At 44.2% G+C, this 8,803-nt stretch overlaps 1 non-coding gene across 1 annotated transcript; it reads left to right on the forward strand.

Annotated features, from left to right (window-relative positions):
* The first annotated feature begins 8,297 nt into the window (after window positions 1-8,297).
* Window positions 8,298-8,403, forward strand: LOC132600945 (small nucleolar RNA R71). Its single transcript, XR_009567400.1, has one exon. It is a non-coding gene; the product is annotated as a small nucleolar RNA R71 (small nucleolar RNA).
* The last annotated feature ends 400 nt before the right edge of the window (window positions 8,404-8,803 follow it).

The following is an 8,803-nucleotide window of genomic DNA, read 5'->3' on the forward strand; positions in this document are numbered from 1 at the left end:
CGATGAAACTGCTGAATTCTAAATAGTAGCTCCGCTGCTACCTGAGTCCACTACTCGGACTCCTAGGCTAGCTAACTGTTGAAGCTCATGGGCCATCTCTTTATTTTCTGGTCGTACATCACTTAGACTTCCCATGGATCTGCGGCTAAGAGCGTCAGCCACAACGTTAGCCTTTCCGGGGTGATACAAGATATCAACATCATAATCCTTTAGCAACTCCAACCATCATCGTTGCTGCAAATTCAACTCTTTCTGCTTGAAGATATACTGAAGGCTCTTATGATCTGTATAAACATCCACATGGACACCATATAAATAATGTCGCCATATTTTTAATGCATGGACCACTGCGGCTAATTCTAAATCATGGGTCGGGTAATTCTGTTCATGTTTCCGCAATTGCCTAGAAGTGTAGGCAATCGCCTTACTGTGTTGCATCAGTACACAACCTAGCCCGACGCCTGAAGCATCGCAATAAACAACATACCCTTCCAATCCCTCTGGAAGTGTCAAGACTGGGGCAGAAGTCAATCTATCTTTCAACTCTTGGAAGCTACGCTCGCAGGCATCTGTCCATTGAAACTTAGCTGACTTCTGAGTCAACTTTGTGAGCGGTGCAGAAATAGAAGAGAAACACTCAACAAATCTTCTGTAATAACCTGCTAAGCCCAAAAAGCTACGAACCTCTGTAGGAGTCGTGGGCCTTGGCCAAGTCTTCACGGCCTCAATCTTTTGGCTATCCACCCGAATACCATCAGCTGCAATAATATGGCCCAGAAATGATACTGATTTCAACCAAAACTCACACTTGGAGAATTTTGCAAACAACTTTCGAGCTCGCAAACTCCAAGGACTATACGCAGATGCTCCGCATGATCTGTCTCGGATCTAGAATACACCAGGATATCGTCGATGAATACAATCACGAATAGATCCAGAAAAGGTCTGAATACATTATTCATTAAGTCCATAAACGCTGCCGGTACATTAGTTAACCCAAACGACATTACTCGGAACTCGAAATGGCCATATCTTGTTCTGAAAGCTGTCTTAGGGATATCTTTCTCCCTAACTCTTACTTGGTGGTACCCGGACCTCAAATCAATCTTTGAAAACCATTTGGTACCTTGCAATTGATCAAATAAATCATCGATCCTCGGAAGAGGATACTTATTTTTAATCGTCACTTTATTCAATTGCCGATAATCAATGCACATTCTCAAGGAGCCATCCTTCTTTCGGACGAACAATACGGGTGTTCCCCACGGGGATGAACTAGGCCTAATAAAGCCTTTATCAAGCAAGTCCCTCAATTGCTCCTTCAACTCTTTCAATTTCGCGGGTGCCATTCTATATGGGGGAATAGATATAGGTGTGGTGCCTGGCAACACATCAATGGAAAAATCAATTTCCCGTTCGGGAGGAAGGCCTGGAATCTCTTTCGGGAACACATCCAGAAATTCGTTCACCACTGGAACTGACTGTAGAGTCGGCGACTCAGCTTCTACATCTTGAACTCGTACTAGATGATAAATGCACCCTTTTGTGATCATTTTCCTTGCCTTTAGATAGGAAATAAACCTACCTTTTGTGATGCTGCATTCCCTTTCCATTCTAAGACTGGTTCTCCCAGAAACTGGAAACGAACCATCTTCATTCGGCAATCAACATTGGCATAACAAGAAGCCAACCAATCCATGTAATAACGTCAAAATCTACCATTTCTAGCTCATACAAATCAATCATGGTACGACAATCACAAATCACAATCACACAATTCCTATATACTCGGCTAGCTATTACCGATTCACCCACGGGTGTAGACACCTCAAAAGGTTTGATAGACTCCGGCTCAATTATAAATCGACCCGCAATATATGGAGTAACATATGATAATGTGGAGCCCGGATCAATCAAAGCATATACATCATGAGAGAATACCGATAATATACCTGTGACCACATCAGGAGAAGACTCAAAATTTTGGCGTCCAGCCAAAGCATAAATACGGTGCTGAGGACCGCTAGTACTGGGAGCTCTGCCTCTACCTCTACCATGGCCGACTGGCGCATGTGAACCTGGCCCCGTAGGGCGCACAGATGCCGAAGATCCAGCTACCGACCCTGATGGTTGGGTCCTACCTCTACCATGTACTGAGGGGCAATCACAAATAATATGGCCTGGTCGACCACATGAATAGCAACCATCGGAAACCAATCGGCATTGACCCCAATGCGACTTCCCACACTGGGAACATCGTGGTATAGATGGCCTTGACTGGCCTGAATCACCTCTAAACTGGGACCCCGAATAACTCTGACTCGGCCCGGGATGAGTAGATCTATCAAGGCTCTGGCCTGAAAACCGTGGAGGTGCACTGGTCATGGAATAGCCCGAATGTCTAGGGAACTGTTGCCTGTGTCCACCTCTGGACTCACTTATTGGGCCCGAAGATCTGGCCCTCTTGCTATGACCCCTATCCTGCTCGCGCTCACTTCTCCGCTGCTGTAGGTTTTCTTCTAAGTTCTGAGCATGCGCCTGAATGCGTGCAATATCCATACCGTCCTGAAGGGACGCATTCAAGCATTTATCCATCAAGTGTGGCCCTAGGCCCTTTACGAATCGGTGTACCCTGTCGCCCATATCTGCCACCATGGCCGAAGCATACCTAGCCAAGGAGTTAAAGCGGAGGCTATACTCTAGGGCACTCATACTACCTTGCCTCACGTTTAAGAATTTATCGGCCCTTACTCGCCGAACTTCTGGAGGCATATAGTGACGGAAAAAAGCATCAACAAACTCTTGCCATACCGGGGGAGGTGCATTTGCTCCCCGTGAAGCCATCCATACCGTATACCACTGAATCGAGACATCTCTCAATCTATATGACGCTAACTCCACTGACTCGGTGTCCAAGGCATGTATCAACCGAAGTGTCCTTAGCATACCATCAATAAAGTCCTGGGGATCCTCCTCCGGCTTTGACCCAAAGAATTTCGAGGGGTTCAAAGTAATGAAATCACGGGCCCTTGCACTAACAGCCCTATCACCATACCCTGAACCTTGCCTCTGAGCCTTGGCCGCAACCAACTGGGTCAACAAATTAATGGCCTCTTTCACATCTTGGCCAGAAGCATTCGGTGGAGGAGCTGGAGGTGCTGGAGCTGGGGCTGAGGCTCCCTCACGTTCCTCAGTAATAGGCACTGTCTGGGAGGACTGAGATTGAGCCGCACTCTGGGACTCACTTTTCTCTACTACCGGTGGCGGTGCTTTCTTATCCCGCTTCTCTGCCACCTTCTTGTCCTTTTGGGCTGCCGTAGCCTTTCCCTTTTTAGGCATCTCTGAAATACACAACACACAATTTAGGAGCAAGAATTTCCTACATCATAGCTCTATCGCACGATTCTTATGAAGAAAGACGGTCATTTATTCCTAAAATGTCCGCAGCTTCTTGTTTATAAGTGTGGCGCGCAACACATCCATAACCAAGACTCTACCAGACATGGCTCGTAGATACACCCTAGGAATGAACTGCTCTGATACCACTTTTGTCACGACCCGACTCGGGGCCGCGACGGGCACCCGGTGCTAGCCCACCCGAGCACCCTCTTAGCTTACCCTCATACTTACATCTAGGTGAGCCACATAATTATACATACATTTCCATTCATTCGTCAACTAGTCCCAATTGGACAACAGTACATTTATATCACCATAGGCATCTATGCCACATCAATGTACGTGGGCCAACGTGGCCGACAAAATGATATACAAAACATAGGCCGACAAGGCCGGACATGTCTAACCATATACACATGACTACGAGCCTCTAGGAAGAGTATAACATATCACATGAGTGGGACAAGACCCCGCTATGCCCATAATTATATACACAAAAGAATAAGTACCCAAAAGATATGGCTCCGGAGGAAATGGAGCTCTCTATGACATCTCCGAATAGGCAGCTACGGATCAAGTCCGTCTCCCTGAGCACCTACGGGCATGACGCAGCGTCCACAAACAAAAGGACGTCAGTACGAAGAATGTACTGAGTATGTAAAGCATGATCAACATCGATATACAAGCATAATGAACAACATATGAAATAGCATAGGAGGGGAGACAATAATATCATCGTCATAGTACTTACCTGCCTCTCGTAGGACTTTCCATTCTTCATGCGTATTAGTACACCAACGTCATCATCCGTATTCCATAATAGGACTCGTACCATACTTGTGCTCATATTCGTATACATGTCCTTATTCGTATTCTTATACATAGTCTTATCACATTCATATTCATATTATATACATAGTCATTTCATATACATAGCCTTTACATAGCATACCCGACCTCATAGGATCGGTGTTTCATACATACTTGGCCAACCAAGGCTCAAGGTTACTCATACCTGGCCCTACCAAGGCTTCAGGGTTATCCGTACCATCTGCAGATGTGTGTGCGCGCGTTTCGTAATCGTATACATACTTTATACATATATCCTACCCGGCGTTATAAGCTCGGGGTGTCATTATAGCCCTTCATAGGCACATGTGAATATAATAGCCCGTAGGCACCTTTAGCATCATTATTATTATCATCGTCATCACTATCATCATCGTTTTCGCTACATCTCTATCTTATGCTTACTCGTCAATGGGGTGCGTAGTACATTCGTAGCACGTATCGAGGGTCGTGAGCTTATGAGCTCGGAGTGTCAATCACTTGAATACAACATACTCATATAGAGGAATTAAGAGTTTGGCCAAGGAACCATGCCTTATGAAAGAAGGGTTAGCCTTACATACCTCTTCGTCGAACTATTCTACACTTGCGCGTACTCCTTTGATGCTCAAGTTTCTACCTTCATTAATATAATAACAATAGCCATTAGTTATTCACATTACCCACATTCCTCATTTTACCCTCCATTGACCATTTTAGTATATACTTCTACCATCCAAGTATTTCAACTCCCCAATATGTTAACCAACATATAAATATCACGAATCTTACCTTAGATGATGTAGGGACAAGCTTTGGTTGATTATACTTCACTTTGAGCAAAACCCTAGTTGTTCTCCATTTGTATTTCTTTACTTGAATGGTATTTAATGGCTTGCTTACACTTTATTCACTTGTTTATGTTGTTGGTGACTTATAATCCTTGAAAACTTATGAAATAAATGTAGAGAGATGATTCTAGAGAGAAGTGGTGTAATGTAGAAATGAAAGAAAGCAAGTCTTGGTCCTCATATTTAATGAATTGAAATTCTGTGCTGAGGTGTACAGTGGTCGTCCTGGAGGCTTACGGTCCGTATTCCAGTTTACGGACCGTCCCTCGTGGTCGTCTTTAACCTTAAGCAGAACCAGAAACTTTGGTTGCATGCATGGTGATTTACGACCATGGTTTACGGGCCGTAAATCACTTTACGGTCCGTCCACCAGGTCGTATTTTACCACTTCTCAACTGGGCAGAAAGTTGAAACCTTGCATGGCAATTTAAAGTGAATGGGCAGAGGTTGAAGCACTATCACAAAAAAGTCATCCATGAACACCTCCAAGAAATCCTCTACCATGTCAGAGAAAATTGACATCATGCACCTCTGAAAAGTGGCTGGTGCATTACACAAACCAAACGGCATCCATCTGAATGCAAATGTCCCATAAGGACAAGTAAAAGTGGTCTTCTCCTGATCCTCCAAAGCGATGTTGATCTGATTGTAGCCCAAATAACCATCAAGGAAACAATAGTAGGAACGCCCTACTAACTTATCAAGGATCTGATCAATGAAGGGCATAGGGAAATGGTCCTTGCAAGTAGCTGTATTGAGCTTGCGATAGTCCATGCAAACTCTCCATCCGGTGACAGTTCTGGTCGGGATCAACTCATTCTTTGCATTCGGCACAACAGTGATGCCGCCCTTCTTAGGAACACATTGGATTGGGCTCACCCATTTACTATCAGCAATTGGGTAAACCACGCACGCATCCAGCCATTTGATGATCTCTTTCTTGACGACCTCTTGCATATTTTCGTTCAGTCGCCTCTGATGCTCTACACTCGGTTTGCTACCCTCCTCCAACTGAATTTTGTACTCACAGATCCCAGATGGAATACCTCGAATGTCTGCTATGTTCCAACCAATATCACGCCTATACTCCCTCAACACCCCCAAAAGCTGCAAAATCTGCTCCTCAGTCAATAGGGCTGAAACAATCACCGGTAATGTATTGTCTGGACCAAGGAACTCATATCTCAGATGTGATGGGAGCTTCTTAAGCTCTAACTTAGGTGGCTCAATAATCGAAGGCTTTGCTGGAGGAGTTGTTCTATTTTCCAAATCAAGATTCAGCTTCTTTGGGTGGTATGTATATGAGCCCAACCCAACAAGTGAATTTACCGTCTCCACATAGCCTTCCATATCTTCAGCATCGAAATTCATAAGAATACCAGCTAAAGCCTCACCCAAACTCACTTTTTCTATCTTGAACTCCACCGCTTCATCAACAACATCGAATGAATCAATTACCAAAATACTCTTGTAAGCACTTGGTAACTTCATCCCTTTGCTTGCCTGAAAAGTCACTTCTTCATTGTTGACTCGGAACTTGATTTCATTTTTCTCCGAATCCATCAGAGCCCTCCCTGTAGCAAGGAAAGGTCTCTCCAGAATGATAGGAATGTCCCGATCAACAGCACAGTCAAGAATCACAAAATCAGCGGGCAACATAAAATCACCAACCCGCACAATTACATCATCAATCACCCTAACAGGTCTTTTGATAGACCTATCAGCCATGTGCAATCTCATTATAGTCGGCCTTGGCATCCCCAAACCTGATTGTTTATATATAGTAAGGGGCATCAAATTTATACTCGCCCCATTATCACACAAAGCACGAGCAAAATCATGGTGCCCAATAGAACAAGGAATGGTGAACGCCCTAGGATCTCCCTTTTTCTGCACAGTTGTAGTTGAAATGATGGAACTTACAGGGTGAGTCAAACTCATGGTTTCATGCTGCACTGTTTTCTTCTTGGTCAGCAGATCCTTCAAATATTTCGCAAAACCGGGCATCTCCTTGACAGCTTCCAAGAAAGGAAAATTCAGAGATAACTGCTTCAGCTGATTATAAAACTTCTCAAACTTAGCATCTTCCTTCTTCTTTACCAACCTTTGAGGAAAAGGAGGTTTAGATTTGAAAAGCTGCGTCAAAGGGCGGAGAGCCCCTTTTACAGCCTGCTTGCTTGTGTTATCAGCTTCCCTCACCATCTCTGAAATATCAGCAACCTTCTTGTCAGTAGGAATCTCATCAGCAATAATGGGTGCTTCAGACTGCACCTCATTCTTTTCATCTATCGGCTCAAGATCAATCACCTTCTCAGCAGCCCCCTGTATTGTTTTACCACTTCTAGTAGTGATGTCAAACACACGGTCTACACCGCCTCCCCCATTCTTGGGATTTGGAATAGTGTCACTTGGAAGTCCTCCCTTTCTCGGAGGGTGCTGCTCTCTAGAAATATCCCTCATCTGCGACTCAAGCTTCTGAATAGCCACTGTATGGGAACCCACTATTTCTGTCAGCCCAGATAAAGTCCTTTCAGACTTAGATTGATTTGCCAGAATCTTCTCAAGCGTTGCTTCAACTTTCGAACTACCTTGCTCTGTTGACTGCCTTTCGGTGGTATATAAGGATTGGAACTCTTGTTCCCAAAATTGTTGTTGTTGTTGTAGCTCCCTTGGTTCGCACCACCATAATTATTGTTGTAGTTCCCAGAGTTGTTGTAGGCACCTTGACCTTGCTGAGGTCTCCATTGATTCTGATTCTGATAGCCACCTTGGTATTTCTGTCTTTGATAACCCCCTTAAGAGTTAATAACATAATTAGCATCTTCAACCTGCATAGGTGGCCCATCAAGGAACGGACCATCTTGAGCATGGTACATCCCTTTTGGCAAAACTGTATCATCCTTACAAACATTTACCTTCTTGATTTGATATTCATCAAACTTCTTCGTCAGCAAGAAAATATTTGTTGCAAGTTCTGCCAATGTTTGTTGGGTGTCTTGATTTTCCTTCACTATATTCTGGATCATAGCACTACCATACGGTACCACATCAGCATTGTTTGAGTGCCAAGCTTGATTATGAGTTGTCAGCTTGTTAAGTATGGTGGTCACTCATCGAAAGGTCTTGTTCATAAAACAACCATCAGCTGCATTGTTAGCTACTGACTGTGTCACTGGATCTAACCCTCGGTAGAACTTCTCCATCAATATATGTTCCGGAAAACCATGATTCGGGCTCTTCTGCAAATACTCCTTGAATCTCTCCCATGCTTCATATAGTTGTTCCCCCGGTCGCTGCTTGAATTCATATATCTTGTCGCGAATCTCAGCCTTCTTGCTAGGGGGGTACCACTTTGTCAGAAAAGCAGCTACCATCTCTGCCCATGAAGTAATCAAATTTCGGGGCAGCTTCTCGAACCATGTTCTTGCCTCTCCAGCTAAGGATATTGGAATAACCTCAACCGAATAGAATCTTGTGGAACATTGTTCTGGATGTGATTAGCACACACATCCACAAAATTTTGCAAATGACGTTGAGGGTTATTCTCGGTAGAGTTCCGAAAGTATCCCTCAAGTTTCAACAGCTGGTATAGAGATGAGTCAATTTTCACAGTAGCAGCTCCAACTCGAGGTTGAACAATAGCAGATGCATAGCCCTCCTCTTGAACAAGTTCAGCAAAAATATTCTCATCATCAGATTCATTCGCCTGATTGGTCAACCGATTC

The sequence above is a fragment of the Lycium barbarum genome, chromosome 6 (genome assembly GCF_019175385.1).
Source record: "Lycium barbarum isolate Lr01 chromosome 6, ASM1917538v2, whole genome shotgun sequence".
NCBI classification, from domain to species: domain Eukaryota; kingdom Viridiplantae; phylum Streptophyta; class Magnoliopsida; order Solanales; family Solanaceae; genus Lycium; species Lycium barbarum.